Source organism: Chenopodium album, chromosome 6 (genome assembly GCF_948465745.1).
Source record: "Chenopodium album chromosome 6, dcCheAlbu1.1, whole genome shotgun sequence".
NCBI classification, from domain to species: Eukaryota; Viridiplantae; Streptophyta; class Magnoliopsida; order Caryophyllales; family Amaranthaceae; genus Chenopodium; species Chenopodium album.
In genome coordinates, this window is record NC_137839.1 from 32,422,298 (window position 1) to 32,431,193 (window position 8,896).

An 8,896-nucleotide genomic window follows, 5' to 3' on the forward strand; every position below is an offset into this window, starting at 1 on the left:
GGAATGATAATTAAAAATAGGCCATCCTCTAGATCATTGGGCCGTATGTAAGAACCAAACCGGGCCTAGTTTAGTATTTTGGCCATAACTTCCTCATTATTCATCGGAATTGGGCTTATAATATATCGTTGGAAAGCTCTCTTCAAGACCTATCCAAATACACTTTTATTGTACCCTTTTCATGGACCAAACTAAACTGAAATGCATATTTTTTATAAATAGGGTAAGAAAAGAAATATTTTTAAAACCAGAAAGAAGAGATATTTTAATAAAATATCCTCATCACTAGACTTTTCACACTTTCACCTCGTTCGATAATCAAATGACATGAAAGGTATCATCACTGGGTTTGTGTAAGCGTCGCTCGAAGTGCGCCTACGTTAAAGCATGTTGTGAATATGCTTGGCACTAATAGGAAGTGGGATTTGACATAATACGATTAGGGACAACGATTAGGGACAAATAAAGTAGGGAGCCGCCAATAAGTTTTTATGGAACTTGTAAACCGTTCACGGATCATAAAAGGCAACCACGAATAAAGGGACAACGAAGGCAACAACGATTGACCCGTGAAGGTTACACCCCATTCATAATCCATGAGATTACTAACTCCATATGGTTCGGAACCACGAAAGGAGGATCGGGGATGATGGTACGAAGTGAGTCATGGAGTCACATTCGCCCGTATTGGCCTCTACCCGATTCTTATATTAAAAAGAATTCCTGTGATCTCAAAGGCATACAAACAAAATATTCAATTCGCTCCAAACTATTATTAAGCTAAATTGGTTGAATATTAATGCACACATTATTCTAAAATATTAGTAATCACTTCAATTAATAACAAGAGTAAAAAGGAACCTAAACCGGTTGTCCAAATTATCTTATTAGGCGTGATTTTCAATTACATATTCCCTTTAACATGCAATATGGTGATCATAAACATATAATAGAATCAACATTAATATTGGAAGCAATTTAACCATAATTCCAACAATATAAAATTGTTAGAAAAATAACAGAAATAAAAGGAACATAATTCTTACTTTGATTCTGTTTGTTTGCAACTACAAAATAATAAACGAGTTAGTAACTTCAAGGAAATAATAATAGGACAACAATTAAATTAAATTAAATAAAGTAGAGTTGATTTGGGGCCAAACCCTCAAACAGTTCTACCTTTCACGCCTTGGCTTAAGGACAGAACCACGAGTAAATTATGGACTCCTTTGAGCACTTGAAGAAGGAATTTTGAAATAAGAAGGGTAGGCTAGTGTTTAGGCTAAAGCATAGAAGAGAGAAAAATAAGCTCGAGAATTAATTCCTGCCCCGTACATCAGAAATGAGGGGGTATTTATAGAGAAAATGTGCTGAGTGAGCACACGGAACCCTAAAATGATAAAAACCCTAAAAAAGTATCCTGCGACACGGCAATCTGTACCGTAACACGGGAAGTCCCACCGTCAGACGGGAAACATTCCCGTGACACGGTGCATTTTTAGTGTGACGCGGGAAATTTTCAGTAAACGGGGAAGAAAACACGTTAAGGGTTTACGCGGAAAAGACACGGAATTTCCCGTGTCACGGCAGATTTCTCGTGTCACGGGAAATCCCACCGTCAGACGGGAATGATTCCCGTGACACGATGGGTACCTGCCGTGCCGCGGGAATTCCCAGCCCGCTTTTCCGTCTAAATACATTTTTAACCCTATTTTCATTCGGCATTTTAAGTGCCGATTGATAATTTCGGGCCTTTTCTGACTTGTTATTATAAGAAAATAATTAAATAAAATAAATAAAAGGTTTGGGCTAAAATTAAATAATAAATTTGGGCTGAAATTAAAACTATGCTTTTACCAAACATCAAGACTAGTCCATGAACTGTTCAAAAATATGAATTTAATGAAATACGATTTTTTAAGCACTCTCGGGATTAAATACTGAACCCGACCAATAGTGGCGGTGAAAGGTTGTTCATCATAGGGTTTGGTTTTGGGGAGACATTTTTAGGTGTCTACAGAAGCCCCCACTTTGACTGAGTTTGTAGAAACGTCAGTTTTGAAAACGATAGTCAAAGTAGTCGATAGGGACGGAGAATGATTTAAGACGTTCTGCGATCCTAAATCACTCTGTATACGCCGATACCCGCAGAAAAATGTTAATTCCACAGATGAAAGAGTAAAAGGATAGAATACGTATCTGGCACCAGTGTATCGGTGACAAACGAATTTGGCAGCTTCCTATGCTTGAAGGAATCCACCGAGTGAAATTTGTTGAAACGCTTTCCATGCTTGAGGAAAGCCGACTGAAGAGTTTGGTAGTTTTCTAAGCCTGAAGAAACCTACCGGATGATACTTTCCATGCCTGAGGAAAGCCGACGTATGAATTTGGTGTCATTCTATGCTTGAAGAAATCCGCCGATAATGCCTTCCATGCTTGAGGAAAGCCGACAAAGGAATTTGGCGGTTTTCTATACTTGAAGAAAAATCCACCGATAACGCTTTCCATACTTGAGGAAAGCCGACTTGGCGGTTTTCTATACTTGAAGAAAAATCCACCGATAACGCTTTCCATGCTTGAGGAAAGCCGACTTGGCGGTTTTCTATACTTGAAGAAAAATCCAACGATAACGCTTTCCAAGCTTGAGGAAAGCCGACGACTACTGTAATTGCTGAAATTTGCAAGTGTATGATGGTTCGATTATCCCCGAACGTGGGCCGCAGATAATTCACACCTTCAAATCGATTATCCGACTATATTAGGTGTTTAAAATGCCGAAAAATAGACTTTGGTGCTTGCTAGGGGTAAAATGGTAATTTTAGTCCCCTTTAAGTATCAGTTAGAATTTTCCGCGTAATTCCAGCGAAAAAAATAACTGTCCAATTTGCGCGGAAAATCGTGCAATTTTAGTCAAAAACACCAGAAATATTCGCTGCTAGCTTCGAAAAATGTGCAAAAGAATATTCTGAACCCCGTGCCACGTGGCAGCATCCCGCGACACGGTAGCGTTTTGCCGTCAGACGCGACCAATTCCCGTGTCGCGGAGCAGATTCTCGTGACGCGGGAAATCTGTTGGCTGAAAACCAGTCAATTGGCATCTTTGACCAGTCAAACCACGTGGGGCACGCCAATATATTACCGTTACATGGGAACGGGATCCGTTGCACGAGATTTTCTGGCTTTAAATATCAACCATTTCTCCCATTTTGCTCATCCACCATTTCTCTTTCTTGTCCGGTTTTCACCCAAAAAAAATTTCTTTTTTGCTCGGATTCCCGTGTCTCGGCGGCTTCTCACCGGTGCTCGGAGTTTGCTCCCGTCAGCCGGAACCACCTCCCGTGTCATGGTGGTTCTGCCTCCCCCCCCCCCCTTTTTTTTTTTTCAAAATTTCCCGCTACTGCTTGCTGCTTGCTGCTCACTGCCGCGTTGCTGTTTATAGTCGTGCTGCTGTTGCCTGGAGCCACCAATGGTGTCGCCGGAGCTCCGTCGCTTCCCAGGTTCACCGTGACACGGGACCCACTCACCGTGTCACGGCATTGACTGACCGTGTCGCGGTGGTCTGCGCTGCTGTCTTCACGGTTTTTTCGAGCTTCGGGGCTCAAATTCTCATCACTTTAGCTCTAAATTTTTGCTACTTCCCTCATTTTCGTTTCTCCACAAGGATCCATGTAAGTTTCCTTTGATTTTTGTCTCGAATTTGCTTCAAATGAGTAATTTCATGTAAAAACCTTAAAAAAAAATTCATGTGGGGATTTTTGATTTTGAGGTTTTATGTTGAAATTCTTGCCATGAATTTACTTGTATATGTATGTATGTGTGTTTGTGTGAAATTTGAGACAAAAATTGCATGATTTGATGAAGAATTGAGCAAATCACCATTTTTGGGTACTACTTTTTGTGAAATGATGTTCTTGTTGTTCATGTTACTTCTTTGCACTTGAAATGGTGAAATATTGGTGGTATATCTTGTAAAATATGTCATGATGTGTTGATTTATTTTTTTTGAAACATATTTCGTGTATGTACTATATCGTCATGGAGAACATAGTATCATGCGGCTAGGAGAACTGTAGTATTAGTTTGTCATGAAGAAACTAAATACTGTAAATACTTCCATAATTTTGCCAATTTTTAGCCTTGAGTTAAAAATTTAGCGTATAATGCGATAAACAACTAAATAACTTAGGAAATGATGCTAAGAATTTAGATTTTTTTATTAAAATGCAACTCGAATTAAATGTCTTAGGAAATGATGCTAAGCATTTAGATCTTTATTTTTATAATAGCATGCCTAGGCGACGGGATCGCGATCTTTCCGCCCACGGCCGGCGTCAGGCTTTTCGGGAGGACACTCCCACTATTCCCGAGGGTATGGACGACGATGTCTTAGAGTCCGAGCCTCGGGCTTCTACGAGTAGAGGTAGGTGGGTTCCACCTCTGTGGACTCCAGACCAGTTGGTTTTCTGTCGTGAGAACCACGTTTCTCATCGCCCACTCTCCGGCATAGTCGACGGCACGCTTCGCCACCACGGTTCTGGAGCCGGAGATTTGATTCCTCGACTTCACCAGATCATTACGAGGGATCCTGCTACGAACGCCTTATGGGAATTGGCTGGTTTAGTAGATTTCTATACGGCGGTCGTAGGGTTTCGCAGCCCCCGGGGTTGCGGTGCGACAGTCGTTCGTGCATTGTTGGAGTATTTTTGGGATACTACCAACACTTTTCATTTTGCTTGGGGGGAGATGACAGTGACCCCTCTGGATTTCAGCATGATTAGCGGGCTGCGCTTCACTGACCGGGCCGTAGCTCAGATGTCTGATCTTTCTTGGGGAGCGGCTAAGGTAGCCGATTTGTTAGGTCCGATTGTTCAGCATATCAGGACCCGACCAGTGTCTCGAGGTAGTCCTAGGAGTGGGCGATCGGAGCTGGCTTCAGTTCTAGCTCGTGGCTTCGACATGGAGGAGACATCGGCTGAGCAGCGAGTGCGGATCTTCATTCTAATTCTGATCTCCATGACTCTTTCTCCTGATAGGAGTTCACGCGCACTCCTTTGCTACCTCCCTTCTTTAGTCAGGATCAGTGAGATAGGATCCTATAGCTGGGCCAGCCTCAGATACGCCGATCTTCTCTTGTCGTTACGTCATGGCTGTCGGCAGCTGAACGACGAGTCTCCCATCACTGTCTACGGTCTGTGGAGAGTCGTAGAGGTGATGATCCTTTCCTCTTCTTGTTTTATTTTAATTTGTTCGACTCATGTGTTCAAAGATTACTTTTCATTGCATCTATGGTACTACGAGTACTTCCCAGGCTTGGCTCCTCGACGGCGTCGTGGAGCGGTTCATGATTTCCCTGTCGGGGCCAGCTGGCGTGATGATGAGTGGCATTTATGCCACTCTTTTATCCTTTTTCTCTAAGGATTCTCCCCTCGTTTGCACTTGTTTGGCCCTCTTTCTAAGCATTTTTACTTAGCTTTGCTTTCTCTTTTCTTTCTCCTTTATCCTCCCTTTTCTTAGTCTTCCCGCTTTGTTCTTATTGTGCTTTTCATGCTTATGCTTTGTAGGAACCATCGAGATTTTCAAGAGGAGGAAGCTAAGCTCAAAGGAAGCTAGAGGAAGCATGATTCAGAAGAGGTTCGGCCAAACCTCCTGATGGTGTGGCCGAACCTGCTCAGTGGTTCGGCCGAACTTCGAGGCAGGGGCAAGATGAAAATTGGCAGTTTTGCAGGAGTGGCCGAACCACAAGAGTTCGACCAGACCAGGATCAGGGAGGTTCGACCGAACCTACCCATGGTTCGGCCGAACCTACCCTGTAGTCCGGCCGAACCTACCCTGTAGTCCGGCCGAACCTTCCCATTTGTTCGGTCGGACCTCTCCTTTTCTCAGCTGACTCTGTACGGACTATATAAGTCCCTTTTTTAGAACGTTTTGGGGGAGATTAACTTAGTTTTAATTTTCTATATTTTTAGCTTAATCTAGAGGGAGAAACTTCATTAGTAGAGAGAGAAAGTGTGGATTTCCATTGATGAACTTGGATATTGAAGAAGGAGCTTGATTGAATCTTTGTAAATCTTCATCTTCAATTAATGAGCAATCCCTTACTCTCTTTCTTTATTTTTGTATCTAGTTTTGTTTGCTTATTTTTATTTTCCTTCTTTGCTTATTGATCATGTTGATGCTTATTGATTTGATGATTGATATTGTCTTCAATATGATTTGTGAGTAGTCACCTAGCCAAGGGTGTGGGGATGGTGTAGTTGTTAATTGATTCATGCTTATGATGTTGGGGTTATGTTAATGGTGATTAAAGTCTTTGTATACTTGATATTCTTTGGTCTTTCTTGCAAGTGCACATTGTTAGTTGATCAAAGATGAATCTTTACTAACAAGTAACGGAAGTTGACTTAGTTGAGATTCATTACTATCGATAATTCTTTGTTTGCACCTTCTAATATATGGTTCTAATGTGGAAACATAGAGGCTATGTTAGGAGAAATCGATTAACCCCGGAAGGCGGTTAGATCGAGCTTTATTTCGATATTCTTGCATGCTTAGTTTACCATTGCTTTGCTTCTGTGTTATTGCATGATCAAGTGACATCTACATCTACCCACTTCCCTTGGTGTTTAGTTATATTGATCTTTAATCATTCTTAATCCTTAGTTTAATCTCTTAGTTATTCATACTTCTTGTCCCGAGATAGCTTAAAGTCTTAAGTAGTGAATGCGGTGTTTATGCATGTCTCCCTGTGGTTCGACCCCTCTATTTACCCTATACACGTATTAGGTTGGTAGAGCGTTATAAATTAATTTGACTTAGGTGTAGTCGCTCAACGACACGATTATTCCCTTGTCAAATTGGCGCCGTTGCCGGGGAGACGGTTTCCATTGCTATTTCATTGCTTGTTTAAGACTATCTCACCTTTATTTTTTAGTGTTTGCTACTTTTGTTACTTGTCAGTGCTTACGTTCTTCTTAGCTTTGTTGTATGAACAGAGGACAAACCCGCTCAAGATCTTTAATTCCCATCGATCCAGAGCTAGAGAGGTCTTTGTCCCTACTTCGAAGAGAAGCAAGAGCAAGGAGTAGAAATTCCCGCACTCCAACGAGAGGAGTAAGAGAATTAGAAGATACTCCACCCTCTTCACCCTCAAGTGAAGAATTAGATAGCCCTAAATCATCTTCGAATTCAGAAATCAACCCTTTCTCAACCTATAAGTTTGAAAGTAAAGAAGGTTCTAAAATGGGAGAGAATACGCCTTTGAGTCGTCTTGGGGCCCCCGAAGCTTTTAGAGCGCAAAGTGGGATCCTAACTCCTACTACTCAAGCCAACAATTTCGAGATCAAGCCTAATTTGATTGCCTTGATTGAGAGGAAACAATTCTCGGGTGGAAAGTTTGAGAGTCCTCATGAGCACCTAAAAGAGTTTGAGAAATATTGTGACACAATAAAGGCCAATGGAGTGACTCAAGAATATATTTGCCTCAAAATGTTTCCATTTTCGCTAATTGGGAGAGGTCTAGAATGGCTAGAGAAGGAGGTGCCCCCTAATTCTCTCACGACATGGGACCAAGTGACTACGACTTTCTTGAGGAGGTTTTATAACCATAGGAAGACCGCCGAGGCTCGGTCTTTGATTCAAGGTTTTCGCCAAAAGAGTGGTGAGTCTCTAAGTGCGGCATGGGAACGATACAAAGAGCTTCAACGTCAATGCCCACACCATGGGATACCCAAGTATCAACTCATTCACACTTTCTATGGAGGTCTCACACCTCAAGGAAGAACAAGCCTAGACGCCGCGGCCGGTGGTCCAATTATGAACAAAGGAGAGCATGAAGTGGAGTGTATTATAGAGGAAGCCGCAAAGCACTATGATGATTGGTACGAAGGAGAAAGGGATGCTACTTCTAGCAAGGGCGTTTATGCATTGGAGCAAGCCAACGCAATCAACAACCTTTCTACCCAAATCTCCAAAATGACCAAGCAAATGGATGAATTGATGAAAGAAAGGTCCAACCCTCATGGTAATATCTCCCCTTCAACCAAGGGAGGCAATGGTATGGATACTTCTTCCCCCTCTTCTTACAATACAATGCCCCAAGGGTGCATGTTTTGTTCTAATTGTGAAACCTATGATCATGATACCTCTCAATGTGTCTATGCTTGTGAAGTTCAACCCCCTTCCCATGAACATGATAGTAATATGGAAAATGTCAATGCTATGAATTTTGCTCCTAGAATGGGAAATGTAGGAAACTTGAGGCCAAACTCCAATCAAATGGGGAATTGGAATCAAGGTGGAAACCGTGGTTGGAACCAAAATGGTGGTGGTTATGATAACCAATACCATGGTGGGGGAGGCCCTTCCAATTTCAATGGAAGAGGCTACTCTAACCAAAGAGGGTATGGTAATCAAAACCAACAACCTAATCCCCGATACCAAGAACATCAAAATCAAAATTTTGGTGACCAAGGTAACACGGGAAATAATCAATAAATCAATGTTCCTAACCAAGGCACCGGAGGCAATAGGGGCCAATTTGCTTCTAACTATGCCCAAACTAATAGGCCTCCGGGTTTCCATCAACCCCAACTTCCTCCACCTCAACAACCTCTTCAAATTGAAGCCCCTCCAATAGATCCCGTGATGGCTAAATTAGATGCTCTTTTAAAAATGCGTGAGGAGGATCAAAAGAAACATGAAGAGGCTCAAAAACGAACCAATGCTCATATGAAAATGCTTGAGACTCAAATTGCTCAACTTGCATCTAATTCATCCCCTTCTTCTTTTTTTCCTTCTTCTTCTCACATCCCAAGTCAAGGAGTCAACCCAAAACCTTTGTATGCCGTGACAACAAGGAGTGGGAAGGTAGTAGGGAGTGACCCTTTAATTGAGGAAG

The 8,896-nt window shown here is 42.0% G+C and overlaps 1 non-coding gene across 1 annotated transcript; it reads right to left on the bottom strand.

Moving 5' to 3' along the window:
• Positions 1-7,618: 7,618 nt before the first annotated feature.
• LOC145637577 (small nucleolar RNA R71) lies at positions 7,619-7,724 on the bottom strand. The gene has a single exon (XR_014114345.1). It is a non-coding gene; the product is annotated as a small nucleolar RNA R71 (small nucleolar RNA).
• Between the last annotated feature and the right edge of the window lie 1,172 nt (positions 7,725-8,896).